The 14,516-nt window shown below is 38.7% G+C and overlaps 1 protein-coding gene across 6 annotated transcripts in view; it reads left to right on the top strand.

Moving 5' to 3' along the window:
- Window positions 1-14,516, top strand: part of MPPED2 (metallophosphoesterase domain containing 2) — a 166,892-nt gene that overhangs the window by 44,510 nt on the left and 107,866 nt on the right. For 5 of the 6 annotated variants that reach the window (XM_072338930.1, XM_072338934.1, XM_072338929.1 and 2 more), the window contains exon 2: window positions 5,101-5,233. The gene's annotated coding sequence lies outside the window, so the exon portion shown is untranslated. Of the gene's footprint in view, window positions 1-3,821; window positions 4,206-5,100; window positions 5,234-14,516 lie in introns of those variants that run through there. The other variant, XM_072338932.1, reaches the window with a different exon arrangement.

Here is a 14,516-nt window from a genome sequence, read left to right as displayed (position 1 = left end):
TCAAGAGTAGGAAAGACAGGGCCAAAAAAGCAGACTGCTGGGCTGATGGAAACTAACGTCTCTACAGAAATATATGATGGACCCTCCTTTTTGCCATGCCAAGTAATTACTCGCACAGGCCTGTTGTAATAATTCCTATTACAGCCAAAACGGAAAAGTCAGTAACTCACAGCCCAGGGACAAGGTGAAGGCAAGGCCAGAGTAGCGTGGATCAATATTTCATTTACTCACTGAAGTTAGCTTCTATCCCTGTATCAAATTCTTTTACAGAAAGCCATGAAAGAAATGAGGTTTGCTGAAAAACACCAATACAGGACCCTCATTTCCTTGGGGGTGCTCATAGAGTACACGGAGCAACAAAACCTTTCAGCAAAACAATATGCACTCAAGGTCACTCATTACTTGCTACCGTTGGAAAATAAAGTGCTATTAGCCTGATATGAGTAATGTACATCAATCAGCTGCAGAGCAGCAAAACTATGTTTTCAACGTGGTATTGCAGCTGAAAATGAATGAACCATGTTAATGCTTTCTGAACAGTTTGACAACAGTGAAGAATTTTTCCTTTGGCATTATCATTTATTTCAGAGTTTCACTGCAATGCATCTCTGTGAAATCAAGCCAGAGTGCTTCTGTTGTTTGCTGTGCTTTGTTATAATTTTATGAATTCTTATTGAGCAAAAGTCATTATTTAGATGGGGATGGTTGGACACCTTCCAAAAAGGTCCTGTCTGTGCCTTACAGGACTCTCAGGCTAAGGACAGGTTAAGAGACATAAAAGAAATGATCCATCATGTTAGCAATATTTGCTTAGAATATACAATATTAAGGTATGCATGCTTATACTTCTGTTAAGTATTAAGTGCTGAGTAAAAGGAGGATTTTAATATCTCACTCAACAATAACATGTTGTGATTAACACTATGCCAATCTGAAGAGCACGTGCTCCTGAAGTAGCCAAAGTGCCCTGGGATGTATTTTTTGCTGTTTTCTTTCACAGACTTCGTTGTTTTCCCCCATACATCTGGGCTTTCCAGAGGAGCTTCTGGGGGAAAGTGGTAAGCACATGTGTTCTGGAGCTGCAAGCAGGAGGCTTTCTGAAGCACAGGCACAGTGGCATAGACAGTGTGCAAGAAACCCTCTTTTTTTCTTGGGTTCTGTCAAAGCATAGGCTTTCCTTCTGGAGCTTTCTCATCTATAAATATTTCCATTAATACGTGAGACAAAGCTCTTTTGGTTCTGTGTGCTGGTGGGGATACAATCTCGCTTTCACTGGCTGCTTTTTGTAAAAATCATGTGTGAATTGCTCATATATTTGCTGCAGATCTTCTCAAATCTTCTTCTGTGTCATCTGTTTGGGGTGCTATGCGTTTTGCTCATCAGACTATCTCCTTTGATTTTCTGTGCTATATTTTTCTCTGACTTATTTAGAGATGGAGTCTTATTAAAGATTAGAATTCTCTACTACTAAAGTTGCACTTGTCTTAAGGGGGTATGTTCCCAAGAAATGCTGTGCTGTCCTGTTCAAAAATGAATTATTATGAGATAAACTACAGAACTGTGGAAATGGCTACGTGACAGTTGTAACTACTTGCCATGGAATGTTCAGCTTTTTTTTTTTACCCCTTTTATGTAACATTCTCTAACTTCAGCATTTTGAAGTCATTTACTGAATAGAAATGTTACATTTGTATTCCAAAATCTTATCCCAGAAACTTCCTGGGCCATACAAAAATAGCTGAAGTGTTTAGAATGTTGCACTCTTATTGTATCTTGTCATGGGAAATATAAAGCAGTTTCCTTTTCTAGCACTGCATCCTGAGATCAGACATGGAAAGCAAAGCACTCACATCTGTAATGAGCACTGAGCTCCTACCAGCACCTGAACTCACTTAACCCATGTTAATTCCATGCGAGACTGTAGTGTGCAGGTAAACAAAACCCAGAAGGGATGGGCCAAAGGGAAAATGAGCGATTAAGGTCATATGCTAAGCCAAAAAAATGAGTGTGCTCTTTCACGTTTGACATTTGGAAAGTTTCTGCTAAGTTTACTGCTGTGCAGTAGAGTCTAGGGACATCCAATGAATTAATTTTATCTCTTCTGCATAAGTGTGTCCTCTCCATTTGTTAATTACTGGGATAATGCTGTTAAGTTCATTGCAGTTGTGGTGTTCTGTGTTTTCTTGTGCAACTACTGGTGGTTCAGAAAACAGAATCCCAGTACCTTGCAGATTTCCATTCCAGTAAATCAATTAATTGTAAATGCGAGTTTGATGTTGGGGACATTTTTTTAAGTTATTCTTTAAAGGTGAAGGTAAATATTACTGCAGAACATTTGGCTCTGCTTCCTATTGTTCTTCCCATCTGCGATTTCAGCTATTTCATGTAAAATAACAGTCACACAAACTCCGGTAGTTCTAGTAGTTCCCCATAGAGATTGTTGTACCTTGTATCACTGAGCACTCTGCGGCAGCTTTCAGGACAAGCAAGTTGCATGCAGCAGAATTACTCTTTGAACCAATGTGAACTGAGATGGGATTGCATCCGTTATCCAGCGGTCTGCTGGTGCTTATAGTAGTGAACCGCCTGGTCTGGAGGTCAGCACTTTTGGATTCACAGAGCACTTAGTTAGATCAAGGTCTGATCTGAGGTTAAAATCAATATCACAAATTGCAGATAAAATGACAAAGAATATGTTTCCATCTGTGTTATATTTTAGGTACAGTAGTCTTAATGTATAAGTAGGTCAATTTCATTAAGGTGTAATTTCATTAAGGGACCATAACTGTAACTGGAATTTGGCCACTAAATGATTATTTTTTCTGCCCGCAGTGAGTGTAGAGACATGTGTCGCTCCTGGATGCTGCTCACATGGGTCATTTTATTTGAGAGCAGTGAAAGCACTGAGCATGAAGTGTACTCTGAGAGTCTGAAGGAACTAAGTAAAAAGTGACAAACAGCAAATAGATGCTTTATGTGAACTGTAACAAGGATATCCATCAAAGCAGTGTATTAAAACATCATGCACTTAAAATAAATGATTAAATAATAACAATAATAATTAAAAAATAGTAGAAACAGAACTTTAATGCACCTGAAAAGGTACACGTGCAGTCGAGTTTTTAGCAGTAGAGCCTTCAGGCTTGCACTCCTAATATAGAAGGGCCATGAGACAAAGCATCTGATTTGAGGAAGTTTCACTTCAGTTTGTGTAATGTGGCAAATCTGATCATTGTAAACCAGAAACACCACTGAAGTCACAGCATGCAGAGATGAAGATGCTCTGTTTGTGTGTTCATGCTGGCTGAGGCAGGAGGCCTGTTCCCAAATGAGAAGGGTGGCACATGGGGAGGAAGGGGTCCTTCCTACACGGTGAGAAGGACAGCGAGATGGCTTTGTGAGAAGTGTAATTCCACCTGCCTGAGGCTAGTGTTGAGCTTTATGGTTTGATCCTGGGGAGCAGGGAGGGAGAGGGGGATGAACACAGAACCTGTGTATATTTTGTACAAACTAAAAAGCATATTTGAGGTTCCTCCAGGGGCACCACCCAGCAGTCCCAGGCACAATTTGTTTTTTTCCAATTGTGGTGGAGGGGGAAACACAGCTAAAGCTGTTGCCAAGCAAAAAGCTGTGACTCATTCTGCGGTGGGGGCCCTAAAGAGCCCCAGCTTGTGGCCTTGGATCTTGTGGCACGTGGAGGAAGGCTGAGGAGAGAGAAGATCATAACTGGGCAACAGCTGCTCTGTATGACTTGCTTCCCTGGTAACCTGGCAGCACTCCAGGTAGAAATCTGAATAGGACTTGAAGTGCTTGAGGCATTCATTCCCTTGGAGTCTCCAGCCTTCCTTCTCCTCCTAGCTCCTGCTGGATCTCTGCTCAGCAGCGACTGAGGCATCTCAAGGCCGTGCAGGTTCAGCAGAGTTCCTGTTGGCAGCGGAGGGGCAGATGTGGCTGCAACTTGGCTCAGCTCCTGCTGCGAGGCGCAGGAGAACCAGGCTGTGGGCAAGTGACTCCGCTGTCACCAGAGAGAGCCTGATCTTAGGGGAGCGGAAAGCTGCGTGGGAAAGCCTCTGTGATTGTATCAGTATTTGGTGATTCCTGTTTACATGCAGTGCTTTTCCATGAATTTCCAGTCACGTGGGAGGTCCGTGGGATTGTTTGCTCCTGCCTCTGGGTTGCTTGGACATCCTCCCCCAGCCCCCCAGGTATTCTCTGTCAGCAGTGATTTCTTGGCGGCTTTTCAGGACTCTCCAAGTTGTTACTGGCATCTCTTGAAGTTCAAAACGCTGCTCTGTAGCTTAATGAAGATGCAGAAATGTGGCTTTATGTCCCTTGGATGTTTATAGAAGTGATGTTTTAAATCAGCAGTTTTAATTTTTTTTTATACATTTTATAAATTGCTTTTTTTTTTGTTTGTTTTGTTTTATTTTGAAGCCCTATTTCCTTCCTGCTGCCTTTTGTAACAGTTTTGCCTTGAGTTTTCAATTACTGCATAACGTTAGTGACTCATGTATTCCAGAATATTGCAAAAAGGGAAAAATACATTTTCTACCTGTTGTGAACGGATGCAACTTAAGCTAGATACCAGTTGCTCCCTATTACAGAAATGCTGATCTTTATTTTGTCAAGATAGACAATTGAACAGTATAAAATAAAATAAGAGGAATGCAAACAGCTACTTTGTGCTTACCAGTAAGTTTTCTCTCTGTTGAGGCAGTAACGACAGCAGCCCAGACAGTTTCTTAAGGCTTTTCCTGCTCTTCTGTGCCCTCTATTTGATCATCTGCCAAGGCCTATGAATAGTGCCAAATCAAACAGCACAGCATCTCTATAAGTCTGCTCTTGGAAGCTAAGGAATTCAGCAGTTGGAGTGCAATGCCAGATATAAAAGAAGCAATTATGGTGGACTGCCAGGAGTTTAGGTTGAATAACTTCAATATTTGTATAACAGATAATTTGAGGCTGCTTTTACTAACTGAACTTTTGCTTTCTGTGTGCTTTTTTTTTTTGTTGTTCACCAGAATCTTAATTGATGCAAATCTAATCTTACCCAGATGCAAGAGAAATGAGTTTTCTTCTCTCATTTTTTTCTGTTTTTAGGTTCTGAAGTTCTGTAAAAACTTTGAAGCCTGTTTCTACGAGCACTGGCAACTGAAGTTCATCTGTGAAACAGAACCCTTGCAGAGAAGGAACTGCAGCAGTATTGGAGTACAGAAGACCCAACTTCATCTTTGCAAGTATCTCTGTTTTTTCATGCCTTTGCTCAATCTGTCCCTTGATTTTTGTTCTCCTTAATTAGTAACAGTGAAGAGATATTTGATGTGATGTTTCAGAGTGTATGGGAAATTGGTAATCACAGCCTGAACCTCTGATTAATCAGCTGAGGCAATGTTGGAGCACAGGTGAGAGTAGTTTAACTGTGCTCCCGGAAGGGATGGAGCTTGACTCCACCTCTTCTAGACCTCATTTAAGGTCTGACCACCACTAAGGCAGCATCTCTTGAAGATCACTCCCCGGTGGAGATTCCCTCAGCATTTCCCAGCGAAGGCAACCATATCAGTGAGTTATTCCCTATAAATAACCTTTGATTATCTGTTACCATCTTTGTATCATTCCACCTTACACAGAGTTTATAGAATGAAAAGAAAAATTATGCCATGAAATGAAAAGATTTACACATTTACAAGAGTTAGTGGACTAATTATGTTGGGGTGAAAAAGAACTTGGATTTCTTATATTGAACTGCATTGTGGACACATGCCACGTCTGACTGAGGTAAAATTCATCTTACTGTGACTGTCCATCCAAAATCTGTTAACCATTCTTTAATCTTCAGGAGTGTGAAAAGGAGCTTTGCTTAAAATTAAACTGCTGTTACGTATGCTAGTGAATAGTCATCCTACCCTGGAGTTGAGAGAGCCAGAGTCCACTGATACCAATTTAACGCAAACAGCATGCTTAAATTCCACACAAAGGGACAGGAAAAATCTAATTAAACCTGGAAGTTGATTACAGCACGGCAAGATTAGCAAAGAAATGGGAAAATTCCATCTAGTTTTTACTACCTTTCCTTGTAAAGACTCTTTTTGATTTTATGTATAATTGCAAAATACACGTAGGATGAAATTTTAAAAGATGGTTAAATAAAGGAAATAGTTTCGTTAGGACTTCATTTCAGAAATGGAATTATTAAGCTGTCATTGGTTAGATACAGAGTTTGATTTCAGGGTCTGTGTAGCAACACCATATCTGTAAAAACCACAGAAGCCTAGTCTTAGGATGGAGTGGAATAAAGTGTTAGTTTAGGAAGGGAATATTCTAATGTTCTTAGTTTTTTTTTTAAACATCTCTCTTCAATACTTAGTGCTGATGTCACATCAATTTGAGGTGTAATTACAGCAAAGCCTCAAATACTGATACATCACCACAACAACCAGTAAGTGGGTGCCCTGTCCCTGGAGACATTCCAGGTCAGGCTGGATGAGGCTCTGAGCAACCTGATCATGCTGCAGGTTACCCTGTTCATTGCAGCAGACCTGGGCTAGATGACCTTTAAAGATCTCTTCCAACTCAAATGATTCTATACTTATTTTCTCATATAGAAGCAATAGCTTATTACTGCTCACATAATACAGACCTTCCACACTGAGCCTATTACATTCACAATGCTGTTTTCAGGGGGTAAAATAGCTTCTTTGAATAGCTTTAATGAGATAAACCTGGATTATATACTGGAGCTTTGTGGTTACTTTTATTGCTTCCACCTTTTGGACCTTGGAATACTTGAACCATTGTGATAAAGGGAAAAATGGTTGAAGTCTTCCACTTGCACATGAAATTTATTGAAGTGACTTCTGATAAGCTTTAACAAATACTAAAACAAATTATTATTATTATTATTTTGTTTTGGTCATATTTGGATTTTTTCCCCTTGTTTTTTTTTTTTGTTTGTTTTGTTTGTTTTTTTTTTTTTTTTTTTTTTTTTTTTTTTTTTTTTTTCCATGCAGGCTTGAGCATTCGTTGCTTAAATCAATAAAGATCTTGTTTGCATTAGCTGGGATAACTTTGCAGTGATGTGGGTGCCTGGCTATATGCACGGGTTGCTTGCACTGGAAATGCTAAAGAGGAATTACATCCTTCACATTTGTTAGTTGAAAATAGAGATATCTTCAGTCTGTAGAAAACATTACTCCTTTTTCTTCCAGGGACTTAGTCCTTAGTGGTAGTTACTGTAACTCTGTTATTTATAGTCTGATAGTGAAATTAATTTTCCAGTTATTCCATCAGAAATACTTTGTAAATGTCATGACTTGTGGCTTCATTGCTACATATGCAGATTTTCTGTGGTAACTCCTCACTCCTCCTGTTCACCCCCAGCAAAGTGTTCAAGCAGAAATATGATTATCAACCAGTCAGATGTAGGTTGGAGCATATTTAGATGTGATGATGACTCATATCCATTCAATGTGGAACGGTTTGTGTCATTCTTGTAAACGCTGAACTGATGACATGCACTATGTGTGTGAGTTACTTAGCACCCTGTTAGAGGGCAGCTTCTTTCAGAACCAGTAGCATGAAGGCTGGAGGAGGTGTGCATTTTGCATCACAAAAAGCTCCACTACAGGCTTGTGTGCCTGCCTTCTGGTTTCTGAGGAGCTGTGGCCAAGCACAGGTGGAGAAAAGAAGGAGAAACAAGCATGGTTAACTTCTGAGATCACTTAAGTTCACAGAACATATTTAGTGCTTAAGATGCAGCTACTTGACTTAGGGTAGAATTGTTAGAATGAATTTTAACATTTCATCTTCTAAGGCCTCTTTAAATGTAGAGGAAAAAATACTGCTGTAAGGAATCTTTATGCTTTTGTGTGCGAATGTACTACATTTTTTCCCCCCAGAGCTTAATATTAAGGAGAAGGGTTTTGTTTTCATTTTTATTGTCATTTAGCGATTTTATAGTTTAAGGAAACAAGTTTCCAGCGGTGTGTTTTTCTAGAAATCCTAATATATGTGCATGCATCTGTGTGTGCTGCCCATTAGGTGGCATTTCCTGGTACCTTTCTCCTAGAGAAGTAGAATCCCTCGAAGGGACATGCAGGCGGAAAACGATTCTGCTTTTCTTTGGAAAGCAACCTCCTGTAACATGTAAACCCATGTTACCGCTTTCTTGAAAAGCTTTCTTTTACCTAAAATAAACTTTCTGAAACACCTCTCACCATTTGGGCAGCTTTCAACACATCGTAGGACAGAATTCTTTTCTCTCTTCCAATAACGCTTTGCACTGTGCTGCAACTTGAACTACTTCTTCATGCATGCAGTTTGCAATAAATTGGTGCAGGGGCAGGCCTGTGATATTTTATGATAGCAAATAATCTTTACAAAATGGATTAAAAACTAAAAGGTTTCATTTAGTTGCAAATGAGGTAGGAACTCTTCTAGAGGAAAAAGAAAATAAAAGAGTTAGGTCTTTCGTATAGCAAGCTGTTGTAACTAGCCAGCTGCTGAGAAATGAAAGTAGGCTGTGCAACCCAGGCACGGCTGGTACGTGTGGTGTGGCACGGGTGCTTAGTCTGCCTTCTGTGCGTTGAAACAACTGCTGGCTTTGAGGTGATTGGTGATAAATAGTAATGGATTCTTAAGTTTGTACAGTTAGGTTTTTTTGTAGTTGCTGTCTTACTGAATGCAGTTTGTGTGTGTTTGCCAGAACTGGAAACGCAGGCAGAGCAACGCTTGTGAATTTGTTGTGTTTCTTGTGAGTAGTCCAAAATAAGCCCCTGCTGAATGGAAATGCTGTTAGAACTTTCTCTGGATTTTTTTAAAATGAAATTTAAATTTATATTAACCTGTATTATATTCCAAAAGGAAAAAAGCCCAACAAATATGGGCCTGATCCTACATTCTCAGTTGAATCAAAAGCCATATGATTGGGTTTTGATGTAGTAACAGTTAACGTTGCAGATTCTTGCATTCACCTTGAGCAATTATACGGTTTAAAGTTTATGCGGCAAATTATTAGGTTTGGCAATGACTCCGTCGTCAAGATTAGTTTTACACCAAATTGCTTTCAGATACCAAATGACAGGTTTTGTAATGAAAGGTTGCAATTATTTCTAATTTCTTCAGTGCTAGTCACAAATCACTGATGCTGATTCTGCCATTTGTGCGTGGCCTTCTAAAATAATATCCTGGTGTGTCTGCCATAGTACTCTTTTATTCTGTTCACAAAGTCGAATAAATCAGGTAAAGTAACAAGTGTGCAAGAGGACTTTTGAGATAAAATTACTGCTGAGTGGTCGGAGTGGATGTTCTGCTTTTGGTCAGTAGATTTGGTTTGCATATTTTATTTGCCATTCCTTGTCGGCTGCATTTGCTACTTTTCCTTCTTCTGAATGGTTGCAGTGAATTTCAAAAAGGGTAATTAACCATGAGACAGCGTTGCATGGATGTGATTATTCTGCTCCTTGATCTGCAGGTAGCATGCTCAGCTCTGGCTCTCAGATCTTTGCATTCTGCACTACTCAGAACAGCATAAACGCTTTTAGTCTTTCCAAGGCTCTGAAATTATTCAGTCCACAGAGACTTATCACATTGCCAAGCTTATATAATCTCCTTACCATGGTCAGTTTCACACAAGTAACATGATGACTTATCCTCATGCTGTCCTGGCCAATATTAATGTATTCTTTCCAAATAAAACAGCTTCTAATTGACTAAGCGGTGTGCGAGCTATTGTCCACATGGCTACTACTGCAATTGCAAGTATATAATGGCTCTGTAATACTATGAGTATGAAAAACACCATGTAAAAGAAATGGGACTCTTTTCTGTCACGTTTCAACACCTTGCTGCAGCAGCACTAATGCAACTTTCTCATTAATGCTTTTGGTTCTGGTGCACGTATAACCACATTGTACTAACGATGTGCAAGCTGGTATTGCCTATTCTCTTGTGGAGGGAAGTTTTTAGCCCTGGCATGGTCTTTCATTCTGACAAGAAGTTAACCTTGGGGAAAATGACTATCAACTGACAAATAAGAATTTATTCCAAATTTCCTTAAAGATCTTTTACTAAAAAATGTGCCAATACCATCCTTTAAGAGTTACCACAGTTTATTCGGGTTAAGCTCCTCTAACTTTCCAGCAGTTCTCAGATGATAGAAAATAAGCCACTATGAGTGAGTGAATGGGCAATAAGAATGCTGACTGCCCTCAGTCTGCTTTGTGGTCAATTGTCTATATTTCCAGATACAGCTATTAGAGAAGGGGGCATATTATATTTGAAATAAGTGTACTGATACTTCTTGATTGAAATGCCATGAAATGGCCTTTTTTTTCCTAGCAGTAGTTTTTAGTTCATTTTATGTATACGCTGTATATTTTCTCAACATTTCGTAGCTATTCTGGGAGTGAGGGTGGGGCAAGAAGAGGTAAGTAGGTTTAGGTTAAAATAATTGTGAATTATAAAACCCAAACACATCATTTCACTGGGATGCAGTTTTTGATCTCAAAGTTTTGTGTTTGTAAAGGGGAACAGATAATCTGAGATACTCAACTGCTTTGCATATGTGACCTTATCTTATAAGCAGGGCATCTCTTCTTCACCAGAGAAATTTAGTGCCAGCAGTAGGATGCTGCTGCTTTGGAATAAAAATGTCAGAAAACCAGTCAGAACCCTAAAACTGTCAGTGGTAGGCTGTGACCATCAGACTGAAGCAAAACTTTTCTGAGATATAGCATTGCTTACTCTACCATATTTAGCACACAGAAATCTTCTGGCCATCTAGTGCAATACAGTCAATTTTAGGGATGCATTACAGAAACTAACTCTACCTGATGGAAAGATAATCTCTTAGGCTCCCTGGGAAGGGGTGGTAGCAAAGCTGTCTAACAGAATATTCTGGGAAGGCAGCAACCTTATTTCTTCAGTATATTCTATTTCCTACAGACTTGCAGTGCCATTCTCACTCTATGGCATCTTGATGCTATAGAGCTAACATGAAACTTGACATTAAATGCAAAATGAGTAGGAAGACTTGAAACTACTTGCAGATGGGACATGTCTGAATGTATAATCTTACTGGTTTATTATTAGCAGGGCTTTGGCTAACAGTTTGGTCCCTTTGGTGTTTTGATATTTATTTTTTTTCCCCCTTTTGCCCAGTTGTTTCTGCTTCCTAATTGTATTTAAATATACTGTGCTCTTGTATGACTTCTGCTGACAGTCAAGTTGGAGCATATTTTTAACTGTAGTGAAAAAGGAATAGTCTTAGTCTCTGGGCACTGCCTTATGAGTAAGACTTTAAGCAGACGAAAGCTTTAAGTCCAGAGCTCTATTCCTTTTGTATTACTTAATTTTGGTTTTGGGCAACCACATTCACTTTCAATTCTCAGACATCCTCTCCTAAGCTAAGCTGCAGTAAATATGAACAGTGGGTAACATGGTTTCTGTACGCCAGAAACTTCCTAAACTGTATAGTAATCAACAGAGATGGAAATCTACTTATAGATACAAAAGTTAGTATTTAAAATGAACCTTTGAAATACTGCAGAATTTTTGATTACTCTTAATTTAATTCTCTTATTTAATTACAGTGCTTTCCAAGTGTTACCATAATTTTTGTCAGATAACCTTTTTCATATAGACTTGGGTAGATATATGGAGGTGGCACAACAGAACAAAGAAGGAAGCTGGCTATGTCTTTTCCTTTTGTGCAATTTCATACATAAGGATGAACACCCATCACAGGACAGAACTGGGGATATTGCAGAACCTTCTCTCTGAAACCTGGGTGGTTTCAAACATATTATTTTGCTTGAGAAGTTCAATGGTAAGAGGGTTTGTAATGAGATTTCCTTTTAACACCTTTACTCATCTCCAGAAATTGTAGTCCCAAAAGCAGACTTTTTTTTTTTTTAACCTATAGAAAGAAGAGTTTCCTGAAAGACATGCAGCCTGCAATTAGCTTTCCTTCTTTTTCTTTTTCTTTTTTAATGTGTGTGTAAGAGTCAAACTATAACGTATCCTTGACAGTCTGAGTAGTTTGATGGCATCCTTCAGGGTAAAAGGGTCATGAAACATCACAGAAAAATAAGAACTTCTTTAAAAACCCCAGCCCTTAGCCTTTACGCTAACTTTGCTGCTTTTACTTCCTAAGAAGAAACACTATGCTTCAAAAAGGAGGACTTCTATCATGCAGTAATCAACTAGTATCGAATGGAGAGTAGATATAGAATTTCTCATCAGTTCTGCTCCTTTAAATTCTGCACTGGGATGGATAATTAGTACAAATGAATTATTTTTCCCATACTATATTCTCTGATCCAATCTCTTTTTCCCAAAAGATACTACTCGGAACTTCTGTATAAGTATTATTTAAAATACCAAGAGAATTTGCAAAGGTGGACTTAATAACACAATGAGGATCCACCAGATGCCAACTAAACAATACCTGGATCTCAAACATTTAGCCTTGCAGTAGATCTACTGCTTGACTGTATCACCAGGAGGAATGAAATCTTGATCCGAGTGCCACCAGTGGGGACTGGCTGCATTACTCAACTCCCAGGCTCCCAACTAACCCTTAGTAGCTGGATTGTCAATTGCTTTTCAAGCTTGACAGTGGCAATAAGTTCTTTTTTTTATAAAGGAAAATTATATGAAGAAAATATTTGTGACAATTGTGGCAACTTACCTGAGCATGTTAAGATAGATATCTTATTATATATAATTATTATTATAAGATAGATATCTTATTAACTATCGATGATCATGTGAAATACTTTTACCCTTTAAAGAGAAACTAAGGGAGTAATCTATCATTAAAAGAAAATGAAACTTCAGAAGAATTTATGACAAAGCCCATATCGGTATGGAGCCTTGTTATGAGCATTAATTAGGAAAGGCATAATGGTGGTAATAACAGAAGTCAGCTGTGCAGCAGGGTGGGTGAGAGAACTGTCTAATCTGATTAGAAAACCAGCAGATGCTTTGAGGGCATCTGAAATGTTTATGGACTAAGGAGTGCTGGGGAACTGGGATGCTAAGGTGAACAGATACACTTAGCAATGACTGGACACCAGATACCGTAGGGATTCTAAAGGCGAGGTAGATAGGCAGCGGTGACTGAAACACAACTGCTGATGAATGCGTTTTAGGTAGGAAGAACAGAAATTAAAGTTCAAAGTTATTTTCTACGGTACTGAATTTGTAAAATAATGCAAAGGAATAGAAAGGCTTAAACAAGTAGTTTGGAAATAAACCACTTGTTTGGCTCAGTTACCTAAGGGAAGAGTGTTAGTGGTGAGCTATATAGGCAAGTTCTGTACAGGTTTTGGTTGGGAGTAAAGAACTTTGTCAGATAGTTTGAGTGAACATTGAGAATTGTGTCATTGTAGAAAGCTTTAATGTCCCATGTGAAAAAAAAAAAAAAAAAAAAAATGGATGAAAAAATGAGAAAACAGTGGGAGGATCCAGTTCTAACTCGGTATGACAATTATGACTTCACCAAGTTGTTACAGGATGAATAAATAGTAATACTGCGTCCATAAGAAGTCATTCAAAGAAAGCTTTTTATATGCATATACTTCTCAAAGTGCAGGTGAGAACGGTCCTAGGTCTTTTGTCCTAGCTTTATCAGAACACAGGGCTTTAAACCAGAAGTTAAAAGAAGGCATGAAAAACAATGAAACAGAAGGCTCTGGAGATTGATATAAAATGGGATAAAACATGCACAATGAATTTAACAGAGGTAAATTCTACTGTATCTGCCTCTCATATATTATATTATTCATGTGTAGGATTTTTGTTTAAACCTGGCTTTGGTAAACGATTTCCTATGAGTCCGGTGGGAAAAATGATGAAGGCTGTGGGAGAGGAGAAGAGGAAAATATGTTAAGTGGTTGAAGAGTTCTTTATAAACATGCTCTAAAAGTAGAAAAATAGGACTGGGAGTATATTGAAGTTATTTAAAGGCCAGCCTTGGAATCATTGTTATATAGTAGCAGGAATAAAAAGCAGGTACAATATAATTAAATTATCGCAAAGCCCAAAATTATGAAGTCATTGCTCTTAAAACAAATGAACTTCATAAAGGAGGAATTTTGAGACTGAGGATAATGGAAGGCACTGAATACTACAAAGGATGATGATATACTTTTAAAAACTAGTAAGAATTTCTTTTACAAATCCAACCTAATCAATTGGAAATGACAGCAAAGAGAACTCTAGCATATTAGCATGTCACAGGATTAGGGTGAGTTACACTGTGACATGGGTTGAAAGAAGCAATAGTTACATGCACCTGGAGAAGTATTCCCAAAGGGGAGAGCAAACTGCTAAGGTCACATATGTAACAATGCTACGTGTCATTTAAATTACTGCATGCTGTTCTTGTCTCTGTGTCAGTATATAGTTCCAGCTGGAAGAGGTGTAAGAAAAGGATCCAAGCATTAGTAGGGGGTCGGAGTACCTCTCTGTAGAGAGCAGAATGAAATAGCTTCATTTGTTTAGCCTAGCAAAGT

This window comes from Excalfactoria chinensis, chromosome 5 (assembly GCF_039878825.1).
Source record: "Excalfactoria chinensis isolate bCotChi1 chromosome 5, bCotChi1.hap2, whole genome shotgun sequence".
NCBI classification, from domain to species: domain Eukaryota; kingdom Metazoa; phylum Chordata; class Aves; order Galliformes; family Phasianidae; genus Excalfactoria; species Excalfactoria chinensis.
Note: the sequence above shows the minus strand (reverse complement) of the source record. Positions and strands in the feature narration are given on the sequence as shown.